This window comes from Rousettus aegyptiacus, unplaced genomic scaffold (assembly GCF_014176215.1).
Source record: "Rousettus aegyptiacus isolate mRouAeg1 unplaced genomic scaffold, mRouAeg1.p scaffold_m13_p_12, whole genome shotgun sequence".
Classification (NCBI taxonomy): Eukaryota; Metazoa; Chordata; class Mammalia; order Chiroptera; family Pteropodidae; genus Rousettus; species Rousettus aegyptiacus.
The window spans coordinates 69,964,030-69,989,203 of NW_023416287.1; the positions used below are offsets into that span (position 1 = coordinate 69,964,030).

General features: G+C 35.0%; 1 long non-coding RNA gene and 1 pseudogene across 1 annotated transcript in view; both read right to left on the reverse strand.

The window, feature by feature from the left end:
* The window catches only part of LOC107520883, a 353,828-nt gene extending 328,873 nt beyond the window's left edge, over positions 1 to 24,955 (reverse strand). Inside the window, exon 1 of the long non-coding RNA XR_001599455.2 lies at positions 24,861 to 24,955. This is a non-coding gene — a long non-coding RNA (uncharacterized LOC107520883). The remainder of the gene's footprint in view (positions 1 to 24,860) is intronic.
* Positions 8,389 to 8,507, reverse strand: LOC118610558 (annotated as a pseudogene).
* Positions 24,956 to 25,174: the final 219 nt, after the last annotated feature.

The window sequence follows — 25,174 nt, forward strand, 5'->3', positions numbered from 1 at the left end:
AATGCAATTGTTTAAATAAGTTTAGGACAAAATGAGAATTAAATGATGGAAATTACAAAGATACAAATGTCAGTGCTAGTAAGGAGAAGCATACAAATTTACTAACCACAGAAAATAAGAAGATAAGGCTGATGTTTAATATGGTAGAGTCTAAAAAGTGACCAAGTACATTCTGAATGGCAGGCTGTTAGGGATATGTTAGAAAGGACTTCTCAATTAGGAAAGATTTTGACCTAAGTGATATCTAAGATCCCTTCTAATTTTCTAAATCTAAATCTATCAGCCTATGTAATAGAAGTATTTTCTTCTTCACATTTGACTTCAGATTAATGATTCCTCCTGAATTACTATTCTATAACCACAAGAGACGAATAGTTATTAAGTAGGAATGGTTTCTCCAATTTCTCTTGTCTTGATCTATGGATGTTACCATCCTAGACTTCGAATCCAGTAAGTGAGCCTAACAACTCAATCAGGTCATATTTTATCTTGTTTATTATACTTTTAATAGTTTCAAACAAAATATTAACCTATTCCTCCTATGATGAATTCTGATACTGTTTTTGTCCCCATTTTTTTCCTCCTAGAAACAATTCAAATCATTTCATTCTAGTCATATTTTAGATTTTTGATCAAATAAACTTAGTTTCTTTTCATCTTTTTATGTTATATTTAGGATAATTTCAAAAATGCCATGATTAATGGCATATTAGTATAGTTCTAGGGATGTCACGACACTAATTCTCAGCTTTGCTGGTGTCCAAATTTCGAGATTCTCTGCAGTAGTTAGTTACTCCAGAGACCGACTTCTTGTCTTTGGCTGCAGAACAGTATAGGCTGTCTCCTGACTGTGTTGAGTGGATGGATCCTTTTAGCCTCCCTCCACCCCACCTTTAGAAGCACTCTTTCTCTTCAATCCCTGTATTTCTCCATACCTTTGAAGGACAAATATACTTGCTTTTTCTTAAATTATTCCTTCAGCAGAATTGCAAGGTTCCCCCCTGGTCCATTTGTTTCTCATTTTCCAACATTTTGTCGGCATCATTTGTCTGGAGTCATTTTCTACCTTGCTCATGTTGTCTGTCCTCATGGATTTATACCTTTATTTTATTGTGGTATGGTTTTAGAAGGAAACAGAAGTAAACATTTGATATGACAGGCTAAATCAGAAGTCTCTCTCTTTTTTTTTTATCTTGAATGCTTTTGAATTTTTTGGTCGTTGTTCATTTAATCATATATTGTCTCTTATTTTATTAAAAAAATAGTATTAAAATCCAGAAAATGTAAGGCAAATGAATCTAAATTCTAATAATGTATGTCTCTGTTCGGGGAAAATTATATATGGTAATAGCCCTTTTTTTCTATTTTAAATATATTCTAGATATTACAACTGTACTATTTTCATAATAAGGAATCTAATTCAAATCACCAAAATAATTTTTACTTCATCTTTCTAAAAGAATTTAAAGAAAATACTTGACCCAACAAAATTAATGCCTTAGTTTTTATATTAAAAATATTCAGAGTATACTTTTAAATTAAAAGCTTTGAGAAAAATAATTGCAAAATAAAACTACATATTATGGAGTGAAAATTTATTGAGAATGAGGTGCTGTTGGGGTTTAGAATGAGGCAGTCTAAGATGTATGCTTCTTTGGTAAATGGATTGCTTTAAACTAAAGGCAATTTTAACCTCAGGCTCAAAAGAAACTTTTGCCCTCTGCCTCCATATAACTACCTACAGGAATTTGAATTAGGGGCCTTGCCTAAATTAAGAGATTATCAGAGATAATCTCTTTTTGACCCATCTATAGGGCAGGAGAACTTCTATTTACTAAACACCTGTTCTTAATATCCTGTGATGACCTTTCGAAGCCCCCAAGATGCATTGCCTCATCCCTAGCTCAGGATGTCCTACATATCTCAATCACCCTTTCTTCTCTGAACCTCCCTTTCATACATGTGGGGTTCCCAGACATATGTATGTATTGAATTTGGCTATATTTTCTTGCTAACCTGTCTCATGTCTATTTGGTTATTAGACCAGCCAAAAAGACCTTAATGATAGAGGAAAGTTCATTCTTCCAGGACAATGCTTTAAAAATACAAATCAGAGTGGTTAAAATGAGTATTGCAAATCAGAGTGGTTAAAATGAGTATTGCAAAGATCCCCTTATTTCTTTTAAGGGTATTTGTTATGAACTTTAGATTAAGACATTGTCTGCAAGATCATAGAAATGTGAAGCTAAGGCCTGACAAGCTTTGCTCAAATGATTTGGACATCAAAGAGTTAATATTCACATTTTTAACTTCCAGATTTTGGTAGAAGGGTCTCCCTGGAGGGATTGTGAGCAGCAAGCTCCACACTTGCTTAAATGTTCTCCATAATAATCCTTAGCTTTGTCCTCCTTGGGGGCTGGAGGCTGTGGGAGGATTATTGTTAGCATTGTTATTTAAAAACAGAATAAACAAATAACAAGAAATTCACTAAAGGGGATGTACTGCCTTGAGCTTTGAGATAGGGGGATTCTAATGGGATTTTCAAATTTATATTGCTAGTTTTGCTAACAAACTGATGTGGATTTAAAAAAAAAAACAAAAAACTTTGCTGAATGGTATTCTCTAAAGCAGCTCTCCTACCCAACTACACTCGCCAAAAGTGAGTAGCTCAACCCATGGAATACATTTTTGTGTCATTTTAACCACTTTGCCAGTTCAAGTTCACTTCATTATATTTGATCCCAACTATTTTATCCTATTTTATCTCATGACAGGTCATTCAGATTTTCTGGAGCCTAGGTTATTAACCCGTTGGATTACATTTTTAATATATACTAGCAATAGTTAATATATTTAAATTAATGACAAATTTCTACAACTAAATTTATCTCCTGTTAGGTAGGTACAGTTATGTCTTATACAGCCTTAAACTTTCCCTCCTCCTGACTTCCTCAGAGATGACTAATATTTCATTAAGCAGTTTAAAAATAAAAATAAAAACTATAATTTTTTTTTATTTTCAAAAATCCAATGTTACTATGTTAGTGTAATCTTATTGGCCCTTTTTCTCACCAGTAGACATGTTATTATTGCTGTTGCTTTATAAATTCGTGCTCACCACACACACACACACACACACACACACACACACACACACACACACGGGCCAGAGAGTCAGAGAGACGGAGACAAATAAAGAGACAGGCAGAGAGAGATAAAGACCTAAAAAAATTATTGTGAAATAAGTAAAGACAAATTAAATGAGTAAAGCAAGGATTTATTCATTCAGAGCTTGCAACAGGAAAGTAATAACCACCATCACTTATGGTTTGGCAGAGACTCAAATTCAGGCAGAGGAGTGGGAAAACTTAAGAAAAGATTTCAGGTATGTCCGTTTGAAGGCTGATGGCATGAGGAAGCTATAAATGGGCTAACTAGAAGCCAGGTATCCTATGCAATTGATTAAGAATGTATTTTTGGCTCTCTCATGTTAGTAAGTTGGAAGTGAGAACAAAAATTAGAAAAATATTAATTATTAATCAAAGCCTGGCTATTTGGGGCCAAATATTACAGAAGTTATTGCATGGTTTCTTGGATTGTTACCAGAGATAGCAGTCTGAATTCCTACAATTCTAATGGTTGGCTTTTGGGTCAGTTACTGTACATAAGGGGTTGGTTTCTTGGACAGGTTGCTGCAAGTTGTAAATCAGAGTTTTATTTTCATATATGATCTGGTCATTGTTTATCTAGCTATACAATTTATCATTTACATTTTTAAAAAATTTTATTTTTTATTAGTTTCAAATCTACAATACATTGGTTAGTCATCTATATAGCTTATAAAATGATCCCCCCAATTGCTCCCTCCCTCCACCTAGCCCTTTCATTAATGATAACCGTATTCCCTATGTCATGCTCCCCATTCCCATGACCATCTATCAACTACTAATTTGTACTTCTTTAACCCTTCACCCTTTTTAAATACTTCTAATGCACGTGGAACATTTACATAAATTGATTTCATCCGAGATGACCATAAAACTCTCAATAATTTCTAATTGATATTATACAGACCTCATCAAGTGATCAAATGTAGTATATTAGAAATTAAGGTAAAAATCAGCATAAAAATAGTAGAGTAGAAATTAAGGTAAAAATCAGCATAAAAATAGTAGAGAAGAATGAGGAAAAGAAAAAGGAGAAGGAGAAGAAAGTTGGGAGAGGTGAGGAAAGAGAAGAAAGAAGAGGAGACTAGCATTCACGGTCTACACCAAGAACCATAAAAACTCCATACACTGGAGAGGTAATTAAAACACTTCTAAACGGACAAAATCCAAAGGAAAATTTCAGTTATTTAGACAGAATATAAGTGTCGCATACCAAAATCCATGGAATCCAGATAAAGTAGCACTTGCCAGGAAGTTCATGGCTTTCAACGCATTTATGTAATAAGACTTCAGTGGAAATTTGTGCATGCAATTTTTCCCAAACTTATTTAAATATTCTCAAATGTATAGCTATGTTTTAAGAATAGTACAAAGAAGTATTGAATAATGTTTATCCAGATTCACCATTTTTCCACATTTATTCTATTATCTTTTTATGTGTATTAATTTGCTTTTCCTATATTTCAGAGAAATTTGGATATATTATTCCATTTAACCCTAAATTCTTCAAAAGATATTTCCTACAAACAGGAAAAAACTATAGTGCAGTTAATAAATTAAGGAATTTAAATACTGACAGCAACTATTAGCTAATCTACAACACATATTCAAATTTTCCCCGAAGTCCCAATAATATTCTTTATGCTTTATTCATTGCTCACTAGGCCTTTTAATCTTGAACAGTTTGCAACCATTTTTTTTTTTTTTATGAAATAGTGTGAAAAATACAAATAGCCTATTTAGTTTGTGGAATGTCTCTTACTTAAGTTTCTTCATAATCAGACTCAGGTTATTTATTCTTGGCAAGAATATACAACATAAGTGATGCTGTGTTTTCTCAGATGATCACTCCAGAATGTTGGTTTGTCACATTATTAGTGACACAAACACTGATCATTTGGTTAAGGTGTGTCTGCCAATTTCCTTTTAAGTTAATGCTTTTCTTTTTGAATAAGTGCTTCTATGAGGAGATACTTCGAGTCTAAATATTCTATTTCTCAACAAATGTTTGCATTTGTTGACAATTTTTATCTGAATCCTTATGTCTATGATAATTACTAAGTGGTGATTTTCTAACACCTCTCCACTAACTGCACTTTCCTGTGTTTGAGATTTGTTGATATCATGAGTGAAATGTGGAAACTGGTATTCTATTTCATAATGTGTGTTTGCTAGTGAGATTACAAGTTTATTTCATATCTATTTCATTATGCTCATTTATGTCTTTATTTCTTCTTTCAGTATTATTTTACTGAATTTTTTTTTAAGGACATTTACTTCAACATAAAATTGTGCTTAAAATATCTTTCCTGCTAATCATATATGTGCTACAAATATTTACAAAAGACCCTGCAGCTCTACTTCATCAGCTTAGAAAGTTTCTCTAACCCTCTTTTCCAGAAATTATAAGGAAGATAACCAGCCTCCAACTCTCCCATCTGACATCCAGACCCCTGGCATCTTATTTATTGTCGGCAACCTGATGTTGGGTGTAGACCGATGCCTCTGTAGGATGTCACCTGGCTGCTGATTTCTGTTACACTTCCAAACACTGTAACTCAAATTAGCTTCAACTCTCTGTTTTGTAGCCTAAGGATAAGTCCTGTTTTAAGCCCCATATTCTCTTCAGGTGCAATAGCTTCGGGTTCTGCTTGTCTTGGAGGGAAATTTTGACAGGTAGAAGATACATTTGGAAGAATACAGATTGTGGAGACTTTTACATTCCAGCCCAAACTGTGGGTACTTAATCTACAATAGTGGTTCTCAGTATGTGGCCATGGGAACCCCCAAGAGCCTTCAAGGTGGTCGGCAAGTTCAAAACTACTTTCATCATAAAATGAAGATGTCATGTTTCTTTTTTCTCTCATGAGTATATGGTGGAATTCTCCAGAGGTTACATTTACATGATTTCTGATGTTGCAACAGACTGAAAGTAGAAGCACATATGAGAATTCCTTGTCTTCTAATCACCCACTAACCAGATTTGCAAAAATGTATAACAATGACAATCTTCTCACTAGAATTAGTTTATTTAAATGTAGTTACTTTTCATTAAAATATATTAAAATGTAATTGATTTTTTACATTTTTAATTTCGTTCTTTGTTTTTTTTTTAAGTTTAAATTCTAATATGATAAATTATAATAGATAAAACCTACATGAAAGAAATCAGCACAGTTGTAATTTTGAAATTAAAAAAAATATATATGTATGTCACCTGCCTACTGGAAAGCCATCAATGACTACACTGTACATATAAACTCCTAATAATTATTAGAAACCTAAAATGCATGGGCTGACTCATGCATGTATGACTAGCCTCTACCTATCCATGTTCTTTGATTTTAGAGGTGTTATTTACCTTCTTTGAGAATCTCCAAGGAGTCAATTCCTTTTCAACCACAGTGCCTTAAGAGATGTTCTCTTTGTGAGGAAAACCTCCCCTAATATCTTTCATAGCTATCTCATCTCATCTCTCAGGTCGTCTTTAAAATTACTTCTTTGGGTATACCATTTATGTATTATAACTCTTCCAATCTTAATAGCTCTCACATTGTCTTATTTAGCATCTTGTGCCTTTCCACATAGACCTTGTTAATTTAATGAGCATGCCAGGAAGCAAAAGTACTTGCACAAAGTAAGTTCTTGGGCATGACTGATCATCCCCTTTAAAAAATCTACTGTACTACTCACTTCTCACTCTGGCTTCTCATTCTTTCCCCAAACTCTGAGGAATGCTCATTTTCTTGTCAGTTCTGTGATAGATTCAAAATTACACATTTAAAATAATTTTTCTATAATAGTTATTTTTAATGGCAGTGTTCTAAAATTCTGCCAGTTGATGCCTTATGTGTAGTCTTTCTAAGTACATTTAAATCTTTTTACACCAATTGTTATCACCTAAAGAAAAAAAAAATATGTCACATACACACAGAGTGGCATTATACAACAAATACATTGAAATATACCGAGTTATATGAAAAAATATATTAAATGATGATTTGTGATCATTTATGTATAAAAATAAAATTTTGATATTGTCTGAGCTGTTTTTAGCCCTATTTTAACTACCATCATCATACAACATTTGCTAATTGACAAGAAAACTCAATGAAAATTTAGTAGTGATGAAACTGAAAGTCATAATGAGAAAAAGGTTACCAGCTGTGATATCATTCTTGCTGGATCTTGTAGACTTCTGAGATTGTAGAGGGTATAAATGGAACTTTGAAAAAGAGTTGACTTAGAAGGTTCAAGACAAGGAGAAAATCCATTCAAGAAAAAAGTTTTAAACTTTATTAAACATGTGAAGATGTCCCTGACTTGTTTGTAGATTGACAAATGTCTCAGGATACTTGGAATTGATTAGGATTTCTACACTTCAAAAGAATATGGAGATACTAGAAAAAGAAGATCAACTATCATCTTCTTTAAAGAAGAAAATGATTATTTTCTACCCTTTTTCCTTTTGTGTGCTGCTCAGTTTTCCATTCAAGAAAGCACATACATCTAGAAATATCAATGCTATCATGCTACCCGGCATCATGCTGGTCAGGGAGAAAAGTGATTTGACCCATTTCCATTAGGTGTATCTACTTTTGGTGTTAACTTTTCCTAGAGAAAACTTCATTTTAAATGCAAAGTTGATGAAGAAAATGAAAAACCTAAAGGATTGATGACTGATATCAATTTCTGCAGTGATAGAGGGGACAGACATCTAGCAACAAGAGGCCAGCTCTGGTTTTCTCAAATGATGCTACCAAGGTACTTACTATTCTCCAACTTTTACTTTCTACAATACAAAACTCTAGCTGAGTCTCATTCAAGCATACCACTTGTGACCTGAGAATGATTCACACATCTCTTTCAATATTGTTGTCCAAACTGCTTTCTCTTTTTGACAGGTCTATATGGGTAGCCTGGGGGTAGAAAAAAGTCTAAGATTTTGAGCCCAGCAGAAATGAGAACAAATCCTGCCACACTCCCTTTCTACCTGAAGGTTCCTGAACAATCAAACTCTCAATGATATTGTTTGCTCCTCTGGGAATGAGAATAGTAGGCACTGAAATAAATGATGAAATGAGTACACATAGTGAGCACTTCATTAATTAGCTGGTTTGTTTGTTTGTCTGTTTGTTTGTTTAGGCGAGAGAACCCTTGTTTGACCTCACAGATTGAAAAGACCTTGTATGTTTATAATCCCTTATATTTTTATTTTTTATGCCTATAGCACCTGGTCTTCCTAGGTGGTCTCCCATCCAAGTATTAACCAGGCCCGATCATGCTGAGCTTCCAAGATCAAACGGGATCAGGCTTGTTCAGCGCGGCATGGCCATAGACTTAGCTGATTTGATAGATATAGTTGTGTAATAAAGATACATGAATATGACTAATTAATAGAGACCCCTCTATACCACATCTGATTCTTCCTCTTTATGCTATGTATATTACATATGCTATTCCTGCTTTCTTTTCTATATGTGCAAATCTAAGCTGTTTATCCAGTTACAACGCTGTCAATCAGAAGGGGCACAGGCCATAAACAACTGGGGGGCCATATTTGTGCTACCAGCTGCTATCAGCCCTGAATTTATTTAAATTCAAAGTCTATGTTAATTAACACTTCCTCCCTGTTGTCTTTATTGATGCCATCCACTATTCACAAAGTCTCCTCACTGGATTCCCATAGTACTGTTTTATATGTTTATTTTATTTTGAGAATGGAACACTTTGTAATTAACATACTTCTCATATTATAATTCCCATATGCCATCCACCAAGTAGATTGTAATCATTTTGATGAGAGGGACTATGCCACTCTCCTTTCATAACTCCTAATACCACAGGCAATACCTACATATTAAAGATGTTTCAAAGTATTTGTTGAATTTTATCAAAATGAGCCTGCTAGAAATGGGGAATGGCACATACACTGCTCTCCAATCATTGTTGAGTCCTCTTTTCATTCTCAGCTGTGCTGACCCTGCACCCAGCCAGTGACCCATCAATGCATTTGCCAATGGTTTGGTGAATGTGCCACTGTGGCAGAATAAAAAGAACTCTCTTATTCACATGTTCACTACAATAGGCTCTCCTGTTCTAACGTGGAATAAGTTTCTGAGTCAGGTTGCTTTTAAAAAGGAAAGTTTCTATGAGAAGCTGGAAAGAATTTGCTCCTGCTCCGACTGCATTTTTTAATCATCACTGTTTGCCCCTCCAGTGCGTCTGCCCATTTCCGAAGCCAGGCTCGTGATTGTGATGTACCATCTTGGCTAAATACAGTATATCATTCCAGCAGGCTCTTCACATTGTGTTATTGTTAATGATGCTTTTTATTTACCAGAACCATGGGCAATATGATATTACTCTCATTCAGTGAGCCCGGCAGGAGACTTTTTAAAAGTGTAATGCATTTGCTCTAATGTCTCTGATCAGGTGGATCCGGCCTGGAAAAACTCCAAGTTGGATAATTACATTTTCGCTACCTATAATTTCCACCACCCCTTTGAGAGCTTGTAGCATTCTTCTCCTGTCATACTTCACACATGTGTGGTGTTTGCTGAACACTATTTTAAAAGGGAAAGAAAACCAGTTACTTTTAACCTCTGGTAGGTGAGAGGAATACAACCAAAACTGAAGAGGTCAGAATGAACCCTTCTAAAATGATGATGTCATTGAAATTTGTCTTTATTTTAACTCATCCCTTCAGAATCTATGTCCTTTTTTATTCCTTTCTATGACCTATGTTCTTTCACTTTCAGATAAACAGTATTCTCATGCTGGTATGATTTTCCCAATAATGAGAGGAAGCAATCTAGTAAAATAAAAAAATAAAATTCTTACTGAAGCATGCATATTGTGTTTGATAACTTGTGTGGAGATATTTAAACTTATAAAAGATAGCTACTGCAAGGGGAAAGGCATAACACAGAGGGACATATTTTGAAAGGCATAATTTTGGACTCCATATCTTGTGAGAAAAGAGATCCTCTCACAGTCAAGTAATGAGTGAAGTACATACACCTTAAACCCCCTCTCATGCCTGCACACAAAAACTGCATTGTTTTTTAAGGTAGAAAGATGTGCACGATTCTACATTTTATTGTGTCGAATAGGTTACAATGCTCTTCGCACATAATGTGCGACAGGGTGAAGAAGGATGTTTTTAATGTTTTTAATATAAGAGGTCCCAGGGTCTCTTCCTTCCTTCCTTCCTTCCTTCCTTCCTTCCTTCCTTCCTTCCTTCCTTCCTTCCTTCCTTCCTTCCTTCCTTCCTTCCTTTCCTTCTTTCTTTTTCTTTTTTAAGTAAAAGCCCCTGAAGTTGTGATGAAAGTGAATGACTAAGCAAAATATAAAAAAATCTGGATACAAGAAGGTGTGATCATATGATCCATAGAGTAACAAGACGAATTTTCAATCCTGACTGGTAGAATCAGAATGGAAGCCATGGCAGAATATCGATTCTAATATCATAATTACATGAAGGGATTATTTTTACAGGAAAACTCTTCCTTGAGTGTGTAATGCCCATTGCAGTGGTGTTTCACATTGGTTTTTTAATGGGCACATATGATGTGCTCTTATTCCTTTCATATGACTCCCTTCCCTTTGGGGACCTGGATGCTCATGGGATCTCTATAGCCCACGTCAACCCACCTAGTGCCTTATTCAAAGCTCCATGTCAGAGTTATCTTAGTATCTAGGCAATTACTCAACAGACCATGAGAGCTAGCATCACTGTAATGGAGGAGCCTGTCATATATTTATGGGATATTAATTTAGTCTATAATATTATAGCTTCCAAAGTTAACTAACACAGATTTTATTTTATACATTTTTTCTCTTTTCCTGATATGCTTTGATTTTGTTGATTCTATGCAGAGTTATGTAGCGGTGGCGGGGGGGGGGGGGTTGCTGTGTCTTGTACTAGATCACTTTTCTTTGTTTTTCTGTTGTTACAGATAGGCATGTGCCACTTTTATCTAGAAATTACTTGAAGCAATGCTGAGCAGCGTGATGGATTCCTCTGCTGCGCTGGACTCTTAAGGAAGTTGGACACTCACCAATTCACATCTAGAAGTCGTGGTGGTACTGGACAGAATCAACTCTGTCTCTAAAGGTCTAGAACTGAAGAGAACTTTTCGAAGAAGGTAATAATTTAAATTTTAGAAGTGTTGCATTTTAAGTGCTGGCAAGACATAAATGGAAACCTTCCAAATGAGAATAACATTTGGGAGTGGTGCTATTTAAAACTAAGAAAAAAAGATGGTATTAGGAGACTTATTTTTTTCTTTTTGAGTTTCTTTTAAATACAATCGGTGAGCCTATGTTTAACATTTGAGCTTATATTCAAAGTCACCATCTGGTTTGACAGCCCTTGCTCATGAGTTTCTTGGTCTCTTGTCCCATTTTGGCAATAAATTTGGCTCATATTCTCGGTCTGGTGTTTTGTGCTTATAATACAGGTTTGGGTTAGTGTGACTTTTGAATGCCACTAACCCATATTTTTTGGTATTTTGCATTTGTTTTAGAACCACAAATGTAGTTCATTAATGACACATCTGAAATATGTTTTGTAGCGTCTTCATGTTTCATGATGCTCTTTGAGGATCAGTCTTCCTGTATTTGTTTCTATGGCCTTTTCTAACTTTGCAATTTGATTAAATGTTTGTGTTTTTTAAAGAACAATTTACCAGCCTTCATGACTTTGGCCCTCGCTTTCTCTTTCAGAAATCTTATCCACACTTATTGTGAGTCCTACTACACTGATCCTTAGCAGCTGTCCTACTGCTAGTACTACTAGTTCTACTAGGCTGCAACTTATGAGAGGGCAAGGGTTGACAACTTTTTCTACAAGAGGCCAGAGAATAAATATTTTATGCTTTGTAAGATACATATGATCTTTGTTGTTTACCTTTTGTATATTCTTCTTTGTATTTTTTTTTTGTTTGCTTGTTATCACAACCTTTTGAAAATGCTTTAAAAAATCCTAGCTTAGATTATTCAAAAACTTACTGATCCTTGTACCACAGACCAAAGGGAAGAACAGAAGTGTAAAGAGTTCAAGAAGACTGAGGAGAGATGATACACATTGTGGCTAAAAACTAAGGAGATAAAATCAGTGATCTTAGAATAGGTAATTTTATTAGAACATTGCTTTTAAAAGGAAATGCAACCACTTTCTAACTTTTCTGTTTAATAACTGTTAATTTTATCTTATACTTCAAGTAGAGTCAGTATAATCCTGGCCTTACGCAAAACATTTAAATAGTTCTATGTGTCTGTTATTTTCTGTCAAATCAAATAGAATGTGTTTATACTTCCTTCCTAGAGAATAAAGCCATCGTGAGTTGACTTAGAATTAGGCTGGACTTCATAAGCAAGTAGTGTTTGAGTAAGGCTGTGCCCTTAACAAGCCATGTGATGAGATGACCTTACAAAATGCTTTTTACACCCTTGGCATTCCACTCTTTTTTGAGTTACTATTTTGAATCTTGAAGGATTTTGTTTTGTTTTTGCAAATTCATATTTTGGGGAAGATATTAATACCATATAACCTATGTTATCTGTCACTTGGCTTAGTCATAATGGCAGACAGATCTTTTGGACAAAGCTTTGCTGGAGAAGACACAATGTAACAAAGTAAAAGAGAAGAGGAGGGCAGAAATGCCAGACAAGTGAGGAAAAGGCCAAAAATATCTCTAATAATTTGCTTGTTGGGACTTACTTCAAGAACCTCCATTTCTTAGTAACAGAATTATTGGCTACTAAGTATCATAAATCTATACTGATATCCAGAGAGGTCAAGCCTAGGGGAGGGGGTGGGGTATGATGTTTAAAAGACTTTTTGCCTTCAAAGGTGTTGAAATAGCTAAGCCTATAACTAGTCCACTACCTGGGAAACCTCTGCAGTCTTCCAACGAATTCAGAAAAAGAGAATGATCTGCTAAGAACAATTTTCCTTCCTAGTTGATTAAATAAACAAACCAGAAAACACCCCTCTCCTCTGACATGCCCAAGCAGAAGAGTCAATTTTCCTGGCTTGTTGAAACATCTCCAACAGGAAAATGATAAACTAATATTACTGAACATCAAGGGCATGATAAAAATAATGGGGGGTTGTCTGTTACTCAAGAAGGATTCTGATTCTTGCAATATGTGGTGAGTAATTTGAAGAGCTCATTTCGGATTTCTGATACTATACATTCAGTGTTTTCAAAAGGAATTTGAGTTATTTGTTATCATTGTAAGAATTCAACTAGTGCTTCAGGCTGTCCTTCAGTGTTCTGGTATTCCTTTGGTGCCTAGCACAGGGCTTGTCCATTGCAGGGATTCAATAAAGATATTTTGATTAAATTTTACCCCTAAGCCATCCTTGAACCTCATAAATCTCTTCCATTCCAAATTTGTCACTCTGAATACATGAGAAAGGGAAAGGATGATGTACCCCTCTGTACCCTGCCTTAGTCACTCATTGTCTTTGTATCAAGTTACAAAGATTTATTTCTTTTAATCAGCCCTGATCAAACAATCCCTCTAACCAGTTAACCTTTCAGGTCGTTTTCCCCTTATTTCTGAAAATTTGTCTTCAATTGTCTTCTTTCAAGGTGTTCAGAAAGAACCAAAGCAACACAGTGTGCTAGTCTACTAAACAGGCCAAAAAAGTTACCAAACTTAATTAGTAGAAATCTCAGGAATATTATATATTCTCCCCTCCTGCACTCTAAACACACACACACACACACACACACACACACACACTCTTCCTCATAGTCATTCATTTTGAAATTCTAGCCAATAGATACTCATGTATCTGGAGTGTTAATATCCCAAGCCCTTACCCGGTAATTACCAACTAAAAAAAAAAAAAAAAAAAAAAACCTTGACAAAACAGGTAGAAGCTGAAGGCAGAGCTACTGGAGGAATATCATGTGAGATAGAAGAGAGCACAGGGAGCAGAGATATGGCAGTAGGGTAGAACGTTCCTTTTATCGGTGCCCCCTCGTTAAATTTATCTTATTTAAAAAATATTAAGTATTTAAAATGTTTTCTGGTATTTCATTAGCCTAAACGGCATTAAATTTTCATGTTAATGCATTTAAAAATGTTTTAATGAAAGAAAAAAAAGGAGTGCGAAGACATCAGAAACAAACTTTTTAATTTCACAACTTATTTTGAGGAAACAGTATGTTCCTTTAAAGGCCCAATAAAATGACATTTCTTTGAGTTTGCATGATGTTAGGCCACTTTGCTCCATAACATAAAACTAACTTAATTTTAGTTGCCTTTTTTACAGGCTTAAATTTACTTAATTTTACAGACAAATTCCTGTCTATGTTGACAACCTCATCATTCTGAGATATTCCAGCCTCGTTTCTCTTTGTTTCAAGCTCATTTGTTTTCATTGGGAATTCTAAACCCTTGGGGAATATAATAGTGACAGGCAAACCAGGGAGCATTCTCTTTCTTAACAACCGCAAAACTCTAAGAAAATGCTCATCAAATAATTGTGAGACTTGAAAACATCCAAAAGTCATCATCTTCTGTGATATGTAGAATAATTAAATGCAACATCAGCATGACATCAGTGGTAGATAATTTTCAGCCACAAAATGCCATTCTCTTTCAGTAACTTGAGGGTTGTTGGAAGTTTTTGTCTCCATTTCAGCAGACAGAGTACAAAACATTGTGACATGGTTAATATTTCTTCCGCCAAGATGTCCACTTCGATTCCTCACCCTTTAAAGAATTGTTGATTTCATCCTGCATTTAGCTGCCAAAAAAGCGATTGTGTGTGCAGCACCAGTAACAAAGTGAAAATGAATTATGCATCAGAAGAAACTGCATTTGAGTCAAAAAACTTAGACTTCAGCATCTTCAAATTACAATATGATTTAAGAAGGAATACATTTAAGGAGATAGCAATGGACTGAGGTGAAGGGGTCAGCATTGGCCCGGTTTAATATAATTTAGCTTTCAATTATTTATTTTTTAAAGAGCTACTAAGCACACTGAATCTCTTTAATGGCAATGTCAAAAGTATGGAGACTGGAGAAAAGCCATGAATAATAGTGACAGATTGTTATGCATGGTAATGTTATAGGGCCTGCTGCAAACCAAAGTGTTCACCAGAGCAGGGAGAGCAAACACGGGAGCAGTCTGCTGTGAGAGCAAGGGACATGGCTCCCTTCCCTGAGCTGCGAAGACAGATGAACTCTGCTTCCTCTGAGATCTAACTGGCTTTGTCAAAAAGGCCATTAAGCCTATCTGTCTACGAGAATTCTGTACTCTCCTCTTGACAAGTGGAACACATAATTGTTTGTTTAAGTTTTCCATCTTTAATTCTATTGACAGTAAAATTGATTCCATAAAATAGCCTCACACATTTTTTTCCCCCTGCGGTGACTAGACTGTGAAAGGTGCCCAGGAGGACATGAAGTAACGTGTCCCTTCTCCAGGAAATAGGTCATCAAGTGAATGGCTTTGAAATTATTCGAAAATATAGGCCAAAATATATGATAGATCTATATGTGTTAAAGAATCTGACATAATTAACAAGTGTTTACTAAAATAGAGGAGGATAAAATGGTCATGGTAAAGTCAAAGAGCCTAGACAAAAATTAGGAATCCCCATCTTCACCTGCCCACTTGCTGAGGGGCTTGGTCCCCTTTGGCCACTCTCTACGCTTGCTCCCTGGCAACAAACAGCATTATCTAAGAAGAAAGCCTGTTCAAATGTGCTGTATTTCTCACCTACAGAAGGATAATTCACTTCTCCCACAGCCACCTCTCAACTAAGTGAAACAAACATCTGATTCTGTCTGTCAAATGGTCATTGTGTCACACTTATACAGTCTTTCAGTCATGAAAGATTATAGGATCCTCATTCCTTCTCATTATCATACTATTTCCTATACCACCTGCCCTGTCTTAGAACTGGTTGCCCCATCAGCCCAGTCCTGCCTGGCTTAGTGCCAAGTGACAAAAAAGCTGTGTCCTATGGAAAAAAAGGAAGTGTCATATAGGGAAATAAAAAACAGAATTGGGAATCGGGAGGGCAGATTTCTAGTCTTGGCTCTTATGGGTTTATTTAGACAATTTCGTGACATTGTTTCTTCAATTTTGAAGTGAACAGATTTGTTAAATCAGTGGTTTGAAAGCATATATGTAAGCATTTATAAAATATATAAAAACATATAAGCATATATATACACACACATTCATATATATGTGTGTATATATATGTGCTTATATATTTATTACATATATTATATATATAGGCTTATACATATAAATACATACATGCATACATACATACATACACATACACAGCTTATTCTTTTGCTAATGGAATATTTTTCTTTTTGAAGCAATTTTCTTTCCCAGACCTTCAAGTATTGAGCAGACAGAGAAGTAGAACCCTGCTAGTTGGGGCAGGGATGGGGAGCCTGTGATGTCCAGAGTCCTTCTCATTCTTAGCTGTGCTCCCTGAGTATCCCACAGAATTCAGTCCTAAAATTTATAGGATATTATGATTTCTGAAGTTCTTTCGAGTTCTAAATTTCTTGGATTTCCTGTCATTTTATAAAACATTTTATACTAAACTGCTACTATTTTAAAACTCATTCTACTATCATCTGTACTTTTTTTTTGAAAATGGAAAGGAAAAAAAGCAAAAACTAGAGGAATATTTAAGGATAAGATTTCTGAGAAAAGAAAGTTCATTGTTCCCAACTGCACATCAAAGTGGTTCTAAGTGATTGCTTAACCTGTGTGAGGCGGGACCAGTCAGCAGCTCTACAAAAACATTACACAGAAGAGGAAGGAGAAATGGGTAAAGGGTGTGCTGTTTACCACATCACTGATAGGAGAAGGATCTGTTCCCACTGTCTGGAGCAAGTGCAGGGTCACTGATAGTTTTTATTTTAATTTTTTTTACACACTTGTGCCTGAGGAAGGCAATGCTTTCTCGAGTATACAGTCTACGCATTCCCATCCTTTGGGAAAGATTGCAGGTCACGTGGTGCTGAGAAAACGTTGCTGCTTAATTGTGAAAATACGCAACAGCAAACTGCCAATGGAATGGTATCAGGGGAGGGAGCCAGAGTTTCCTTATGCCTAAACTAACTATAATTTAGAAAACACATTATAAAACAGAGTAACTTAAAATTAATATACATTTAGATAGAGAGCTATCTTGCTTTATACAGGATACAAATAAACTATCTTTTCGATGAAATATTCAGGGTGGTTACCTGCTCTACAACAGCAGGACTCAGTCCTTCATTACTCACAATCTAGGGAAGTCTTTTATATTTTTCAGATGAGAAAATAGAAGGTTTAAAGCAAAATTACACCCATCTATTCAATTTAAGAAAACTAAAATATATATAATTAAGAGAGAATGAGAATATGAGTATTTTGTTTTAGAAAACAGTGTTAGAAAAACTGGGGCTAAAAACAAAACTAAGTACTTTATCTTCAAGAAAGATAAGGACCTATTGATTTTAAGGTTCGTGCTTTAGCTTTCTCCGGAATGCTGTATGGGGTTTGACTTTTAATATTTTGTTTTTGTCATCATGTAGTTCCTTCTCTCAAGTCTTAGGAGTTAAGTAATACAACACTTTCTTTCTTGAAGGAGAAAAAAGAAGAAAGAGAATATGAGCAGAACTGTTTTGTCATGAGCCAGTACCACCACTGTCACCTTGGGATCTGCTTTCCGGAAAAATCTCAGACTCAGAAAAGAATAGAAGCTTTATTTTTAACTAACAACCAAATAACAAGCTAATCATTAAAGAGTTAGCAATTTATGATGTAATAGCTTGTCTCTCCCTCTTTAGACAGTAAGTGGAAAAAAAAAGTTAATTATGAGTTAGTAAAAGAAATAAAGAATTATTGTGACTGAGTAAAAAGAAATATATTTGTGGTGATATGTGTGAGAGAGTGAGTCTTCATCTTAATCGACTAATTTATTCTAAGGATCCAATGTGATCTGTCAAAGGTAGCTTCAATCAGAGTTAGGGAGTACTCTGGGAATGTTCACTTTGGTGGGGTTTAGATAATTCTCCATGACTCTTTTGAATGCCAAGAGAGTGTTATTAAATAGAGTAACTCACTCTACATAACCATGACAGTCAGCTGATTGATATTGACAAGAGGGAGAGATGCAACTAATCACAGTGAGTTATTATAATATGATAAAAGAGTTAAAAAGAAAAATATGGGGAAGGATATCACATGACAAATCTTATTGCTCTGGTCTCTTAGCAATGCACTCTCACTCCTTGGACTAACCAACAAAAAATTTCAAAGAGGAAGAGGTTATGAAAGGGAAAAAAATCATCTTGTTTTGCTTTCTTTAATCTTTATATAAACCCTGTTCAGAAGGTTTTGCTGTGTTTTGTAGCATGTATGGAGATGTCTCTGCCCAAGTTATGTTAGTATTTAGCCTGAAAGCTAAATAGCATTTATATGGGAGGAGAATTTGCCACCCCAAAATACTATGTCTTTTTGGCATAAAGATCATTTAAGGCTGATCATTTTTGACAAACAGAAGGCTCAGAAAGTTTTTCTTTTTTTTTTTTTTTTTACCTCCCCCTCTATTGCCTAAAAAAAAAAAAAAATTAGACCAGACATCCTATAGCAGAAGAGAGCCATTATCAGACATAACTACAAAGAATATGGGCTGAGTGTGCTAGGATGGAAGAGACTAGGAGGGCCTGGAGATAAAAGTTCTCTGGGAGTCCCATTGTCTCTGTGGGGCTGACAAATATTTGCTCTTCTCATCTTCCTGTTAATTGTCCTCTTTCCTTCTATAACCCAGACCCCCACCCCCCTTTAGCTGAGAAAGACATATAAGCCTCACTTGCCTGATTGTCTTTGACTCTTTCATGTCTATGGGAGGCTCCAGTATGTACAAAATTAAATTAGTTTTTTCTCCTGTTTATCCATCTTATGTTATTTTAATTATTAGACTAGCCAAAAGAACCTAGAAAGCAGAGCAAGTTTTTTTACTCCCCAACTCACTTAAGTAGTCTCAAGAAGCTGCTTTTTAGAGAAAATTGTTGTTTCAGAGAATCACAACGATGAAAGACAAATTTCTTGGTAGTGTGACCACATAATTTAGGATGGGTTGTGTCATCACATTCAAAACCAGTAAGTAACCTATCCTGAAGCATAAATCTGGCAGGCTACCACAAAAGTAACCAAAATTCTTGTTTGATTTTGTCATATTGACTGGGCTTCTCTCCTTGTGATGATGTAAGGAAGAATGTTAGATCACTGGAGGACATTAACACTTATCTGGTAGAATCCTTTCAATTACAGATTTGTAAAATGGGTCTTAAAGAAAGTATAGAATTTTCCAAACAAAGTCAATGTCATCTCTTCTATTTTAGAAAATAGGAAGGGAGACAATAATACAATATAAGGGAAGGAGACTTTCCTAAGGTCACGTGAACATTTGGGTGAAACATGCATACCTTCCCCTGTTCACGGTTTTTTTGTTGGTGTAATTGTCCTCATCTTATAGAAATTCTCTATAAATAGATTTATTTATATAGTCACAAACTGGCAGATTAGCATTTCTACTCCATAGGTAAAGTCTCACCTGGTCAGATTACGGGTGAGTTTTTATTCTCCAACAGCTCATTTTCCATAAACACAAGGAGAGGATTTCCCTATTGGTATGGTGTATTTCATATGCAAATCTAGCCAGTCAACAGCAGAGTAGACACTGATTAGATAAAGAAGATCATGGTGAGGACTTTCAAAAGTTATTGAGGTAGACAATGTCCTTGTCTGTGTCCTAAAAATTCTGCCAGAGGTAGAGTCTGTCACTTTGGAATTGATCTAGTGGGACTGGCCATAGGCGCTGAAGTCTTGGAATTCAACCACCCTCTGGAAATGGATTACCACCAGATGGCAATATTAGAAAGTCTTGTTCTTTTTGGTTTTTGGAAAATTAATGGGCTAAGGTTGTGTGTGTGACAATTGTGCCTTTTCTCTTTTGCTCTATCTTTCTAGGGCTTGTTTCATCAGCATATTTTTAAAAGGTACCTTGAATGTATAGCTCCTTCCTACTGAGCTAGTCAAAGTACTTTATGCACATTATCTCTCATTTGCCCTCCTCTAATCCTCTGTGTTTGATAGATGTCAAAGGAATCAAAGGAATGTTCCCTTTTTCCTTTTAATTTGAGGGGGAAACAAAGACTCAAGATTAAAAGTACAGAACAATGATTTTTCCAATATGGCATCCAGCTTTGGAATTCTTTTTTGATCCAGGAAAAAAGAAAAACACTTTATTTCATTTCCATTACCACTGTTCACCAGTTCACTCGTCTTTCTTTCCTAATCCTAAAAATGCTAAATTTCTCTCTCTCTCTTCCCCCCACTTTTTTTTCCTGCCGCAAGCTGAGGTTTGTAGACTGTTCTCGTTTATTAAAAGCGAGCAAAAATGATTTCACTTTTTGGCTGAAAATACTCTCTTTGGTTCTCTAGTTACTGTCTTCTCTATCAGTGGGTACTATGGAACAGAGCTATCTTTGCCCTGAAAGAAAACATACACGCACACACACACACACAATATGTGTGTGAAAGAGAAGTATTGAGCCGTTGAAATTTGGTGGTTATTTCTTATATCAGTATAAACATAGTCTATTCTCATAATGCATTGTATTTGGGTAATACTTAAACATAATGAAATGATAACACTATGCTACTTAAATTTCTTTGGAATCATAGAGTGCATAACTGGACAAAAAACACATTCCCATCAGGCAAATAAGTTAATTCCTATAATGTAGATTTCTACAAATCAATGAAGTAAGTATATATTGCTACAGGGTATTATGCTTAGCACTTTTCTACATTAAAAGTAATAAATTGTACTGATTTTTCTTAATGTAAAAATAATGCATGTAAATTGAAAATAATTATAGAATACAAAAAAGCACAAAGAGGAAAATAAAAATAATCTATTATCCTGCATCCAGAGATAACCACTGTGTTTATTTGGAGGCATTTTATAATAATTTTTAACAAAATAAACATTGGTGGTTGTCGTTTCCCCTCTTTCTGGTTCCTGTAAGGACAACAAAGCTAAAAATATTTAACCTTTTAAAAATTTCAAAAGCTACTGAAAAGTTCTCAAAACAATAAGAAGTAGCTGAGACAATCCAAGTAAAATGTCAAAACCTTCATTACATAAATACGTTACATACTTTTTCAATGTAAACTGTTAAAAGATACACTGAGGCATATTAAAATTTTTAAGTTTCTTTCAGCAAAAATCAATTTGAATCAGGTAGCTCCAAACTGGAAGTGCTGCTCCACTGAGCGAAGCTTGAGGTGAGGCTTTTGTAGAGAAAAGGCAGAAGGAAAGTAAAGAAATTGTTGACCGTCACAGCTTAAAGTCTAGTTGACTGTGATTAATTATCCTTAGGGTTTCGATTTTGTAAACCGAGGCATTTTTCTAAATGAATTGAATGATTATGGTGTTGTAAACACATGCCATGGTATGACAGTTCCTCCTTCAGGATCACAGCTCTCATTTTCTCAGCTCCCTGCAGCATTCTCTCCTCTGGAAGTTGCCCTGTGATGATGGGAGTCCATCCCGCTTAGACCCTGGAGGGTCAGCACATGTCTAATGTCAGAATACAAAGGCCTGCATTTTCACTTTGAGTCAAGACACCTCTGAAGAACCATGTCAGCTCCACAACTCTCCATGAGATTGGTCAAGGGCTCTGTTGAAACTACGTCAGAGTTTAACTCTTTCAGCCCAATTCTGCTTTCCTCACTCCATTAAAGGTTTTATTCCTAAAATTACCTCCTGTAAACAAATTTATGACTCGGAGTCTGGTAACCCTCTATGATAGACAACATTATTTACATTATCTGCACTGTAGACTGCTGTAGCAAACAGCACTTAAACTCATCAACTAGAATATAAAATGTCCTCTTTGATAAAAATGCAATTATAATTTTGGATTGATTCAATAAAAATACCTTCCATCTCGAAATCCTGCCATGCTCACAGATACACTAAATTATAAGTGTGTGGGTTATATTTGGATTTTATACCTAATTCCTCATCACTGGATAAATAAATGGATAAACATATAATTATTAATGGGAGAGAATGATCTATAGCATCTGGATCAAACATCCTGCCAAATCCTCCCATTGTTCTGGGAGCTGCTGTCTTCTGAAATTTTGGAACTAGATTTGGGCATCCTCTTTCAGAAGGACAACTAGAGAGAATCCAGAATTGGAGAAAGGTGCTTCAGATTATGGAGGGTCAAGCAGCCAACCTCACATACATGAAAGATTTAAAGAGGGAGTAGATTTAGTAGTAAGAACATGAAAACACATTGGACTTATAAAGATAATAGCAATGAACATTACAAAGATGTAGTTCCTGCTTATTAGCAACAGAGGTATCTTGCAATTAAAATTATACACACACACACACACACACACACACACACACACACACACGCTATGAGGTCTTAAATACACAGGACAAACTAGAGTGAGAGTGACCAGAAGCCAAGGATGCTATGAAAAGATACCTGCAGTGTGCTGAGGTTCAAATAGCTAACAGCCAAGGATTTGTCCTGCCCTAACTTTGTAACATTGTAGACTTGGACAAGGAAGCATCTCAGTTTGAAGTCCATATCTAAACTACATGGTAATACACACACACACACACACACACACACACACACACTCAAATTATGCACCAAATATAAAATTTATGTTAAAAAATAGATAAATCTATATACTAGTTTCGATAGTTGTAGATGTGGATATAGAAGTTTTATCTAAGATAAGACAATATCATATCTTTGGTTTATTTATGTTCATTGTTTCTGAGAATTGTATTATATGAATATAGGACAATGTAATTATCATTTTCTTTGTGGAAGGACCAAATATTTTTGTTGTTAGCATATGTAGAGCTGCTATGTCTATTTTTGAGCATATCCTCAAGTGCACATGTATAAGGATATCTCTAGGATACATGACTAAGAATGTCATGGCTGGGTCTCAAGGTGTGAGAATCATGTTTTTCAGTGAAAAAATGCCAAATTATTTCCCAAAGTGATTGTATCAATATTCACTCCCACCAGTGAATATAAAAATCAGTTGCCCCAGAGAGCATCAACTCTTGCCTGAGTGATTTTCTACCAGTGTTGGACATGAAATACTCCCTCACAGACATTTTACACTTCACTGTACTGATTACTAACAAATTAAGGGGCTTTTCATATGATTATGTGACATCTCTCCTTCCTGTTCTGTGAAATGCCAATTGATTGCCCACTGTGTGTGAGTACATGTGTTTCAAAAAAAAAATCTTTTGCTCTAAATGTTCCCTAAAAATAATTAATAGGAGTTTTTAGATATTCTATATATAATCTAGGTCTATATACATATAACTAATCTAAATAAAATTAGTTATATGTGTATGAAATATCTTCCTTCAGTTTGTGATGTGTCTTTTTATTTTCTAAATCACTTTTTGGAGAAATGGGAATGTTAATTTTAATATATTCATATTTATTGATCCTTTCTTTTATGGTTACATTTATTAAGTCTTAAGAAATTATTTTTATGCCAAGATCTTTAAGATATCCTTTTATATTATTTTATAACTTTGTATAATTTAGACATTGACATTTAAATATTAACCTACTGCAATGATTGCTGTTAATAGTGAGGTAGAGACCAAAAAAATTTTTATAAACAAGTGATTGTCCTGGCAAAATTTATTTTGCCTAGATTAATGGCTATAACTTCACAATAAATCTTAATATTTGGTAATGTTTTGACCATTCTTGATATAAAAAATATATTGTTTATTCTTGTACTTTGTTCCCCTACACATGTTTTAGAATCAACTTATTTAAAAAAAAATAAAGCCCATTGGGATTTTTACTGGAATTGTTTTGAAGCTCTTGTTCATTGTGGGCCAATAATATCTATATCTTTTTCCATAAGGATCTTGGAAATTCTGTATTTTTTTTAAAGATTCAATTGTGGTGATTATATAATGTATTATTTTATTTTTAAAATATATTTTAATATACTTATTTTACAGAAATGCAATTTTTTGTACATACTAATTTTATATCCAACAGTTTGTTAAATCATCTTAATATTTTTGTCAGCCACATGTCCTTAGGAATAATAATCTGATTAAGTAAAATGACAGTTTAAAACCCTATGAAAAATGGAGGTAAAAAGAAAAAATGCTTGAAGATATGTAAACGTTTCACCCAACATCATCACAGTGATGGAAGAAATTTACAATAAAATCCTCATGAATGGACTTTTACAAATCCAGCTTTTGTGTTTTCACTGGGATGTGTCTACTGCTAAGAAATCGTGTTCTGCCTTGTTCAGATACCAAGTTCTTTTCTTGCTTTAATGTTGCTTTGGAGTTTATGATAGATAGAAAAGTAAAATTTAACACCTTTCCCCCTACCTCCATCCCTACTTCAAAAGAAACTCTCTGTTTGATCCTCTTCCTGAAGTTTCTATTGACAGGACATCAATCATTTTATTTGTATACCACTTTTCACAGCACTAAAAGCGCTTTGCAGAACTAGTAACATCCCAGTTTCCAAAACAGACTGACAAATTATTTGTACAAAAAGCAAGCTTATCAAGACTGCACTGCCTGCTTACCTTTCTGTGTGCAGAGCTGTACTGGCTGAATGTGAAATAGGGGTAGAATCTGCTGCCCGTGTCATTAGGGGAGCAGAGATGCTGTGGAAGTCTCTTGGAATTGCAGGTTGCAGGCTCCTGGGAGTTTGAGTGGCCATATGTACCTACAGGTAAGAGCATATTTTAGTTTCCCATTAGACTTTCATAGGTAACTCACTGCTATGAAACTCAAATCCTTGGGTTGAAAATTATCACAGAGCACTAAGCATTCTAAGGGGTTATACTTGATAACAAAGTCTCAGTGGTTAAGGTAATCTTAAACAAAATTGGACACA